Raw genomic sequence first — 11,348 nt, 5'->3', positions numbered from 1 at the left:
ATGAACGCCTCTGTTCAGGAGTTTGGTATTTTCTCTGTTTCTAACATTTCATTATACAGTGGTACCTCAAGATACGAACCCCTCGTCTTACGAACAACTCGAGATACGAACCCGGGGTTCAGAAAAAATTTGCCTCTTCTTACGAACTTTTTTCGTGTTACGAACACCAAACCCGAACTTCCGGGTTCGGTGTTCGGGAAGGCTGCTGGGAAGCCCCCCTGCTGTTTTAAAAGGTGACAGCCGGGCGGCGGGGCTTCCCAGCAGCCTCCGAACGTTGAACCCAGAAGTTCGGGTTTGGCGTTCGGCTTCGGGAGGCTGCTGGGAAGCCGCCCGGCTATTTTAAAAAGTGACAGCTGGACTGGGGGGCTTCCCAGCAGCCTCCCAAACCCCAAACTTTTGCCGAACTTCCGGGTTTGGGGTTTGGGAGGCTGCTGGGAAGCGCCCCAGCCCGGCTGTCACCTTTTAAAACAGCCGGGGGGCTTCTCAGCAGCCTCCGAACGCGGAAGTTCGGGTTTGGCATTCGGCTTCGGGAGGCTGCTGGGAAGCTGCCCGGCTGTTTTAAAAGGTGACAGCTGGGCTGGGGGGCTTCCCAGCAGCCTCCCAAACCCTGAACTTTTGCTGAACTTCCGGGTTCGGGGTTCGGGAGGCTGCTGAGAAGCCCCCCAGCCCGGCTGTCACCTTTTAAAACAGCCAGGCGGCTTCCCAGCAGCCTCCCGAAGCCGAACGCCAAACCCGAAATTCCGTGTTCGGTGTTCGGAGGCTGCTGGGAAGCCCCGCCACCCGGCTGTCACCTTTTAAAACAGCCTGGGGGCTTCTCAGCGGCCTCCCGAACGCCGAACCCGGAAGTTCGGGTTTGGCGTTCGGCGTTCGGGAGGTCGCTAAGAAGCCCCCAGGCTGTTTTAAAAGGTGACAGCCGGGCGGCAGCGTTTTTTTGCGAGGGGGTTTTTTTGGTTGCACGGATTAATTGACTTTACATTGTTTCCTATGGGAAACAATGTTTCGTCTTACGAACCTTTTGTCTTACGAACCTCCCCCTGGAACCAATTAGGTTCGTAAGACAAGGTATGACTGTATATCTCTAACATGACTTCTTCTAGTGACTTGTAGTGTTTTATATAATTCAGCAGGAATCCTATCTGGACCTGGTGTTTTGTTATTTTTTTGTTTTTTAATTGCCCCTTTTATTTCTAATAGTTTTATCTTTCCATTTAACATTTCTCTACCTTCTTCTATTATATTAGGTAGATTTCTCTTTTGTAAATAATTCCTGATATCCTCTTCTTTAATATTTTCTTGGCTATACAGTGTTTGAAAGAAATATTGAACAATCCTTTTCTTATCCTCTCTTATGACATCCCCTGTTCGTCCTGTAATTGTTGTATCAGTTGTTTTATTTTTTTCCCCTTAATTTGTGGGGCAATCACCTGCCAGGTTTATTTGCAGCTTCAAAATAGTTTTGCTTTGCCATTGTTATATTTCTTGCCATTTCTTCTTGTTGAATGAAATTAAGCTTATGTTTTGTTAGATGCCATTCTTTTATAATTTTATTATACTGTGGTTCTTTTTGTAAGTCCTTTTCTATTTTTTTAATTTTATCTTGCAATTGTTTTTCCCACTTTTCCTTATTTCTTCCTCCTACACATGCTATTGACATCCCTCTCATATATGCTTTGGTCGTATCCAAGAGATTTTGTAATGTTGTCTGTTCTTTTTATTTTCTTTGAAGAAGTTGCCCAATTCCTTTTTCATCATTTGTATATACATTTTTTCCTTCATAATTCTTTGGTTTAATGTCCATCGTCCTTTTTTTTCCTGCCCTTTCCATTTTATTGCCAAAGATTGTGATATGCCCATGTATTTGGTAGTATCTCTATGTCTTCTGTATTATTTATCAAATCTAGGTTCATCCAAGCCATGTCAATGCGAGACCACGAATTGTGCGGGTGTAAGAAAAATGTATGGTCTTTTCTCAGGGTAGAGTTTTCTCCATGTACCACTTAAGTTAACTTCTTGTGACATTTCTTCAAATATATTTGGTATATTTCGTCTTCCCTTCTTATTTTTATTTGTAATTTTATAATCTTTTTTATTATCTACCACTGCATTGTAGTCACCTATCACACATATATTTTCGTACTCTAATTTTGTTATTTCTCTTGCTAATTTTTTGTAAAACACTTTCTGTTTTGTGTTTGGTGCATATATTGTTACTAATAATAATTTTTGTTTTGGTTAGTTTTTATTTCTACCATCAAAATCCTACCTTTCTTTCTTTAAATATTGTCCTCAAAGTTATCCAATCTTTTACATATATCACAATGGCTCTCTTCTTTTTTTGTACTACGTCCAGATGGAAATTTCCTAATTTGGAGTCAACTAATATATTACTATGCTTTTCTTTAATATGAACTTCCTGCATCACCATCTTTTTTTTTAATTTTGAAAAATTATTTTTTGAATTATTTTTTGCATTTTTTAAAAAAAATTTCTTCTGAGCATGTGCAGAAGATGAGTCCCAGCACTGTGCGTGCAGTCGCCATCTTGTTTTTGGCTTTATTTTATTTTATTATTTATTTATTCATTCATTCATTCATTCTTCTGAGCATGTGTAGAAGCCGAGTTTCCAGGACTGTGCATGCAGTCGCCATCTTTTTTTCAGCTTTGCGTTTGTTTGTTTTTTTCATTACTGTGTGCGCGCACCCACGAGGCACACCCACACAATGAGGGAGGGAGCGAACCAACCGCAAGGTAAGTTGGAGCCCACCATGCTATGGACACAATGTTGATGTCAGGAAAGCAAAACATAAAAGCTATTTCTTCCCAGATCAGAATAGGAGATGATGGTGAATCCTTCCTGCAGAATATGCCTTCCTTTAATTGTCTGGAATTGTTATCTCTACTACTGGCCTACTGATTTGTTATGTCTGATTTGGCTATTTTTTCTAAGTCAAAGATGCTGGAAATTACAGCATATTCTGTCACATTTTTTCTTTACCTCCTTTCTGTTTTCTACGTGTGTGCATTTGTGCAAACTGTAACTCTTTTTGGGACAGATGGCTGTTAAATCAATCCTTTCTAAAATGTATGTACATAACTGGTGCTATATAAATAGGTTTGCAATATTGTCACTCTTGAAGGTTCTACTTTATTTGGACCTGCTGGCCTTTGGGCTTGCACTTTCTTCTGTATAATATTTCCTTGACTATATTTAAGAAGGTTATCCAACTTGAACAACTGGTTAATTTGCTCAATGGTTCTTCACTGTAAGGCAATTTCTCTTTACTTCTAAGTTTATTTCTATATACGCTATATATGTGCATTACCAACAGTATTTCCAGAAGTAGGCATTGTAGTGCCTGTGGGCATCAGTCTCTTTCCAGACACCACCTTTGGCGCCTGCTTTATCTGATAGTAGATTATTTTAATTAAAATTAACATAAGAAGTGAGTAGTTGGCATGCTCTAAAAGCAATGTGTATCTGTAGCATTTTCATTTACAAGAATGAATCGAAAACTCAGAGAGGGGAAAAGTTTAAGAAATGCTCACTTAAACAACACAAATGATGGCTGATCACAACCCAAACTGTCCTGCTTGGAAATGTGTCCACCTGTCCAAAAGACGGGCAAGAAATCCAGGGTCTGAGCACCCTCACAATTGATCATGGTAACTTTCTGCAACATGCTATGCCTTCTTTTATGGCAATTATTTTGTGAGATCACCTACGTCATACTTTCAAAATAAAATGCCTCCATTAGCCCAAAGAGATCTCTGCATATTCCTGCCTTGCAGTTATGTGATGGGCTAAAGATACCCATATTCTTCAGTTGCTATTTATATGACTTGAATTTTGTGTTTCATGTCTCTTCTTAATTCTTCAGTTTATCAAATAATTTCATACTTTGATTATTGCTTACCTTTTCTATTGGGCATAGTATTTACATAAAAGATAGCTGAATGCTCTACAGCAGTGGTTCTCAACCTGGGGGTCGGGACCTCTTTGGGGGTCAAATGATCGTTTCACAGGGGTCACCTAAGACCCTGGGAAAAGACAAATTTCCCATGGTGTTAGGAACTAAAGTTTCTATTCTGGCACCCTGGAACATATTTTTACAATCCGACCAATCAGGCATTTACAGTGGGGTGTCCCTCTGACCTTCCTGCCAATCAGCTTAAAGCTCTTGTGAGGCAATTGGCGCTAGACTTATGGTTGGGGGTCATCACAACGTGAGGAATTATTAAGAGGTTACAGCATTAGAAAGGTTGAGAACCACTGCTCTACAGGATTATAGTACAATACTAAATCTTTGAGGGGGGCACAGTAGTAAAAACATTAAAGTTGAAAAATGTTGTTATACATACTGCTAATTTTTTCCTCTGGAACAATATAAAAAAGGCCATTCATGGTATTAAAGAATGTTATAAACAGTGAATAACTTGTATAGTTTTGATAAATTACACAGATCTACAAAAAAAAATATTTGCTGTAATCATCGCAGTTGATCTTGTACTTTCCTGAATCATTTTTGTTCCGATTTCAAAAATGTATATAGTTTTTCTGTAGCAGGTGTAGTTTCCATGGAGCAGCATCATTATTATAAGGTATAGGAAATATACTGGCGACATTAAGAAAACAGTAACATCAATACAATAACGTAAACAAAAATGCTTCTATGTCAGAAACTTTATGTGATAGAGCAAAACTAAGCATATTTTTGGAATCAGCACATCAAAATCCATAAAACAGACATATTACCTTTGGTAATGATTTTGTGTGTGTGTGTGTTGATCAGTGTTTTTGTAATCAAATGAAGAAATTAATATTGTTTCCCAGCACCAAGTCCTGATTCTGGGGGGACCATATTAATACCTTCATTTCATTAATTCATTCATAATTCATTTCATAATTCATCAATTCATTCTTCATAAATTGCTCCCTAGCTTTTAATTACAGCTAGATGGTCAAGCTGTAACTGAGTAAGTAAGAAGGTTAGGCGCTCCATAGGGACACTGAAACCAACACCTTCTGCTGAACCTATTTGAGAAATAGTTCCTAACTTCAGTTCTCCTTTTTAAAATTGAGTAGTATATTGTGACTTACCTCACAAGATGGTCACAAGACAGTTGTCTTTTAAAGTATTGTTTTTTTCTTGCTAGCATTTTCTGATACCTAGCTGAACAACACAAATACATTTTTACAAGCCAGTCAAGTCATATTTTCAGCATCTGGTAAGTATTTGACTTTGTTCATAAATCTTTCTGCTAACCTTCTTTCAGATTTTTTTAAGGATTCTAGTTGTTTCAAACTATTTTAATGGACCAATCTGAACATTTGAGGAATTTTATAATACAGATTACACATCTTCAAAGATAAAAAATCAAATACTGTACACCAGATGTAACGAAAGAACCAGAAGTAGAAATCAGAATGGTTTATATTTTAAGTACATATAAGAGCTTCAAACAATAATTTAATAATAATAATAATAATAATAATAATAATAATAATAATAATTTATTAGATTTGTATGCCATCCCTCTCCGAAAACTCAACTTTTCACCAGCCACAGTCTCTTGTTTACTCCAAAACATCATAACAAAATTATAGAGCAGTTCATTAAAATATATCTGGCTTAGAGTGGGAGGGTCTCTCCTTTCAATTAAAGGGTAGACCACAGAGAATAGGATGTTTTTTTTTCTGCCTCATGTCAGCTTTAGTTCTGTCAAAAAAATAAAATAACCAACAAATTGACACCCCACTTCACAATGTTCTGTGATCTGAAAATACAGTATGAACAGTACTAACAGTTGGGTGCATTAGAAAAACATGTTTCTCATTAGAAAATTTACTGAGTCATCAATGAATATTTCCTGTCATTGTCATGAATGTCATGTCAAATTTACCTAAAAGTAAGTTGCAGCTAAAAGTGTTAACAAGAGCGTGTGGCATTCTGAAAACACTTCAATGAGTCTTTATTCCTCATTTGATAGCCATTGCTTTGCTGATTCTTCCTTACAGGAAACCGTAAGATCATCATATGTTTACTACAATACTTTAATATATGCAAAGGCAGGTGTACTGAAGCACACATTTTGATGTGTGCTTACTTCAGAAGTAAGTTTGCCAGATAGTTCAGCACAAGTAGCCTAGACGAGACAGTAATTGGAGTGAAAAGTACAGGTAATCCTCAACTTACAATAGTTTGTTTAGTCACCGTTCAAAGTGACAACAGCACTGAAAATAGTGATCATTTTTTCACAGTTACAATCTTTGCAGTACATCTCCATCATCATGTGATCAAAATTCAGATGCTTGGCAACTGGTTCATATTTATAACTTGCTGTGTCCCAAGGTCATGTGATCATCCTTTTGACCTTCTGACCAGCAAGGTCAATGGGGAAGAAGCCAGATTCACTTAACAACCAGGTTACTAACTTATCAACTGCGGTGATTCATTTAACAACGGAGGCACGAAAGGTCGTAAAACGGGGCAAAACTCACTTAAAAATGCCTCCCTTAATAACCAGAAATTTAGAGTTCAATTGTGGTCATAAGTCAAGGACTACCTGTATATCACATTAAAAAAAATGAAATTCAGCCAGTGAGAAAAATGGTTTCATTGCACTTGGTGTAACCAAGTTCTGCTTGCTAATGAAGTACAGTACAGCAATTTTTTGACTCTCAAAGTATACCTGGTGAATAAGGTTATTTTGCAAGAGACATTGAAATAGTCATTACTTTAGCAAAACCATTTCAAAGGGCAGTGCTGGTATCATGTTGCTGAGTTGGAAATCATTTGCATATTTTAGACTTTTGTAACTTGCTATTAGGTTTAGTAAATTCGGGAGTGGATCTCATTATTAAAAATAATTATAGTATTGCTAATACAGTATTTAGACACACAATTCCAGCACATTACACTTTGGTAACTGACAAATATCTCCATGCTTTTATAATAATATTCAGAATTGTTTTTTTCTATTACCAGTGTATAGTTATGCATAACTTCATAGTGCATACTTCTATTATAGCTTTCCCAACTATGTAAACTAACAGGAGAGTGAGCACATTTTTCTGGGTTTCTCAACAATAGCTCTAAGTGTAAGGTTTTGAATAATAAAGCCTAATCTCACTCTTATTTAGTTTGTTTTGTATTTTAAAAAAACTAAACTAAAGAAGATGGCCTTTTTTATATCCTACTTCCAATTGCTCATTTAACCTGGGCCTGGGTGTTTAAATGTAGTAATCCAAACTTGCGCCACATCTGCATGTTATATCTCTATCTCTTTATCTCTCAATGACTCAATCAATATTACATACACACATATATACATGTATACTGTATATACACAGTGGATACAGAAAGTCTGCACACCCCTGTTAAAATGCTAGTTTTTTTAGATGTTTTTAAAAATCCAGACCAAGTTAAATAATTTCAGATTTTTTTTTCTATCTTTAGTATAAAATATAAACTATGCATTATGAAATTCAGTTGAAAAACAAACTGATTTTTTTAGGGAGAAAAATAATAAGAAACTAGAATAATGTGGCTACATAAAGATGCACAACCTTAAACTTTGTTGAAACAAAGACATTCAGTCGTTTGGGGTAGGAACAGGGGTGAAATGCTACTAGTTCAGCCCGGTTCAGGCATATGGGTAACTAGTAGCAGCGGCAGCATGAGGCTCTGCCCACCCACCTGGACACCACTTATTTTCATCCATGCCCAGAGGATGAAAAAAACCTCTCAACTATGGCAAATTGAGTTCTTCCTAACCCGTCGGTTGGTGCTTCCTCCTGGGTAGGAGCCTATCAGCATGGTGCATCTTGCCTTGGGAATCTCTGTCCAGTATTCCTTGCAAAAGCACCCAAATCTCTCAGGTTGCAAAAGCATCTCCTATGTACAGCCCTCTTAAGGTGACCCCATATATTTTCACTTGTTCAGGTCCAGGCTCTGGCTGGGCCATTGCAAAAGTTTGATCTTTTAGTGAAGCCATTCTTATGCTGATTTGGATGTGTGCTTTAGGTCATTGTGTTGTTTTAGCATTTTAGCAGAGGCCTGAAGGTTTTGTGACCAAATAGATAGTGACCAGTTAGGTCCCACAGAGTCGGATTTCTACAGGTCCCGTCAACTAGAGCAGTGATTCCCAACCTTGGCAACTTGAAGATAACTGGACTTCAACTCCCAGAATTCCCCAGCCAGCATTCGCTGGCTGGGGAATTCTGGGAATTGAAGTTCAAATATTTTCAAGTTGCCAAGGTTGGGAAACACTGAACTAGAGAATGTCACTTGGTGGGACCTAAGACAAAAGCCTTTTCTGTGGGGGTCCCGGCCCTCTGGAATCAGCTCCCCCCAGGCATTCGTATTGCCCCCAACCTCCTAGCCTCTCGAAAGAGTATAAAGACTCACCTATGCCGCCAAACTTGGGATCATTAGATTCTGTCCCCTGGCCAATGAATGTATAGTGGGTTTGTTTGAATGGATATGTATGTATTTTAATAGGTTCTTTAGTTTTAAATGTAACTTTTAATTTAAATTAATTTGTATCTCGATGCATACTATCTTTTTATATGTTGTAAGCCGCTCCAAGTCCTCAGAGAGAGGTGGCATATTAATGATGATGATGATGATGATGATGATGATGATGATAATAATAATAATAATATTGTAATTATTATGGGAAATTATTATTATTATTATTATTATTATTATTATTATCATCATCATTATTAATATGCCACCTCTCTCTGAGGACTTGAAGCGGCTTACAACATATAAAAAGATAGTATAATAATATTATATATTATTATTATTATTATTATTATTATTATGAACTATTCATAATTTCTGCATTTCCATTTCTAGTTGAATAAAAGCAGTCCTAAAGTATAATGCTGCCACCACCTTGCTTCACTGTGGGTACATTGTATGTTTGGTGAAGCAAGTTTTTGCACCAAACATACTTTTGGAATTTAGTCAATATCTTGGTCTTAGCAAACCATAACATATTTTCCCACATGCTTTTACCAGGTTTGATGTTTTGCAAAATGCAACTGTGTTCCCAGGATCATCCTTCACCCCAACTCAGGCCTAGACTCCACTAACACAGTAGGCCTACGAAGTGAAGGGACCCTGTTTATGCCAGTAGAAGGTTTTCAGTAAGCATGTCACAGCCTAAGCGTATTGCCAACCCCCCACCTCATTGTGACAGTCTCACAGGGAACAGCTTCAGCCTGTGTTTCCAGGATCGTCCTTCGCCCCAATTCAGGCCTAGACCTCCTTCACACAGTAGGCCTATGAAGCAAAGGAAGCCTGATTAGGCCAATGCAGAGGCCTTTGATTGAGCGTGCCACGACCTCAGTGGATCGTCCACCTTCACCTCAATGCTTCGTCCTGTGTTCCCAGGATCATCCTTCGCCCCAACTCATCACACAAAGGACAAGACCACCACAATTGAGGCGAAACAGGTATGAAGGCCACAGAGGAGACCCAGCCTATTTCAGCAGGTGTGGAGGAGACACAGCATGGGCCAGCTCAGGGATTCATGTTCCAGTCCTAGGCCCAGTTTGAGGAAATGGTAAAACAGATCATGATAGAGGCACAGGAGTGGCACTTTTAAATCCTCCAGCTGTCCTCAGGTTACATAGTTGGGATTTGAACAAGGTCCTGATACTTTTAAAACCCTGTAAATAAAATTGTTTTGATTTGACACTATAGATATAATTCATTCCTTTTCCTAATACAAGATTGTGATGAATATCTGGGCAACGCCAGGTAATCAGCTAGTAATACACACACACACACACACACAACCACACATGTCTGCTTGTCTCTCTCTCTGTGTCATATATTGCACTATATTGATGTTAGATGCAATATATATTGCATCTAACATCAAAAACATCAAAAAAGCACAAAATGTTCTTTCTGCACCAACTCAGGAAGCTCAAACTGCCCAAGGAGCTGCTGATACAGTTCTACAGAGGAATCATTGAGTCTGTCATCTGCACCTCTATAACTGTCTGGTTTGGTGCCGCAACCCAACAAGACCTACACAGACTTCAGAGGATAATCAGAACTGCAGAAAAAACAATTGCTGCCAACCTGCCTTCCATTGAGGACCTGTATACTGCACAAGTCAAAAAGAGGGTGGGGAAAATATTTACTGACCCCTTGCATCCTGGACACAAACTGTTTCAACTCCTACCCTCAAAACGTCGCTACAGAGCACTGCACACCAAGACAACTAGACACAAGAACATTTTTTTCCAGAACGCCATCACAGAATTAAACAATTCCCTCAACACTGTCAAACTATTTACTGAATCTGCACTACTTTTAATCTTATTGTTTCCATCACCCATCTCCTCCCACTAATGACTGTATGACTGTAATTTAGTTGCTTGTATCCTTACAATTTATATTGACTGATTCCTAATATGACTGGATTACTTATTTGTACCCTATGACAATGTGCTGTACCTTATGATTCTTGACTACAGTTACCTTTATGTACACTAAGAGCACATGCATCAAGACAAATTCCTTGTGTATCCAATCACACTTGGCCAAGAAAAAAATTATATTCTATATATCAGAAGACAGTGGTCATGATAGATGTAGCAATACCAAGTGACAGAAACATCAGGGAGTATGAGAAGGAAATGGAGCACCTCCCTTATGATACCGAGTCTGCGGAGAGGGGCGGCATACAAATCTAAATAAAGATAAAGATACCAGGTTGCAATGCCTTGGTCTCTTCAGCCTTGAAAGACGGCATTTAAGGCGTGACTTGATCAAAGTGTATAAAATCATGCGTGGGATAGAAAAGGTGGATAGAGAAAAATTATTTTCTCTATCACACAATACTAGGGGGCACTCCCTAAAGCTCATAGGTAAGAAAGTGAGGACAAATCAAGGGAAATATTTCTTCACCCCCAGAGGGTCGTTGGTTTATGGAATTCACTTCCAGAAGAGGTCGTGACAGCTGTCAGCCTTGATAGCTTCAAGGCGGGATTAGACAGATTCATGGATGCCAAGTGTATCGGTGGTTATTGAAACGGATGTCCATGTGCCACCTTTATGTTGGTTGAGGCAGGCAGGATTCCCTTGAGTACCATTTGTTGGGGGTCATGGGAAAGGGAGGGTCTTGCCTTCTCTTTCTGCTCAAGACAAGCAGAAAGAGAACATGGACAATTGGTGGGCCACTGTGTGACACAGAATGCTGGACTCGATGGGCTTTGGCCTGATTCAGCATGGCTCTTCTTATGTTCTTATATAAGCTGGAAAAGTACCAGGCTTTTAGAAGAAACTAGAGACAATGTGGAAAATAAGGGCCAAAACCTGTCC

The sequence above is a fragment of the Erythrolamprus reginae genome, chromosome 1 (assembly GCF_031021105.1).
Source record: "Erythrolamprus reginae isolate rEryReg1 chromosome 1, rEryReg1.hap1, whole genome shotgun sequence".
Lineage (NCBI taxonomy): Eukaryota > Metazoa > Chordata > Lepidosauria > Squamata > Dipsadidae > Erythrolamprus > Erythrolamprus reginae.
The sequence above is the reverse complement of the archived record's forward strand: the minus strand, read 5'-3'. Positions refer to the sequence as shown.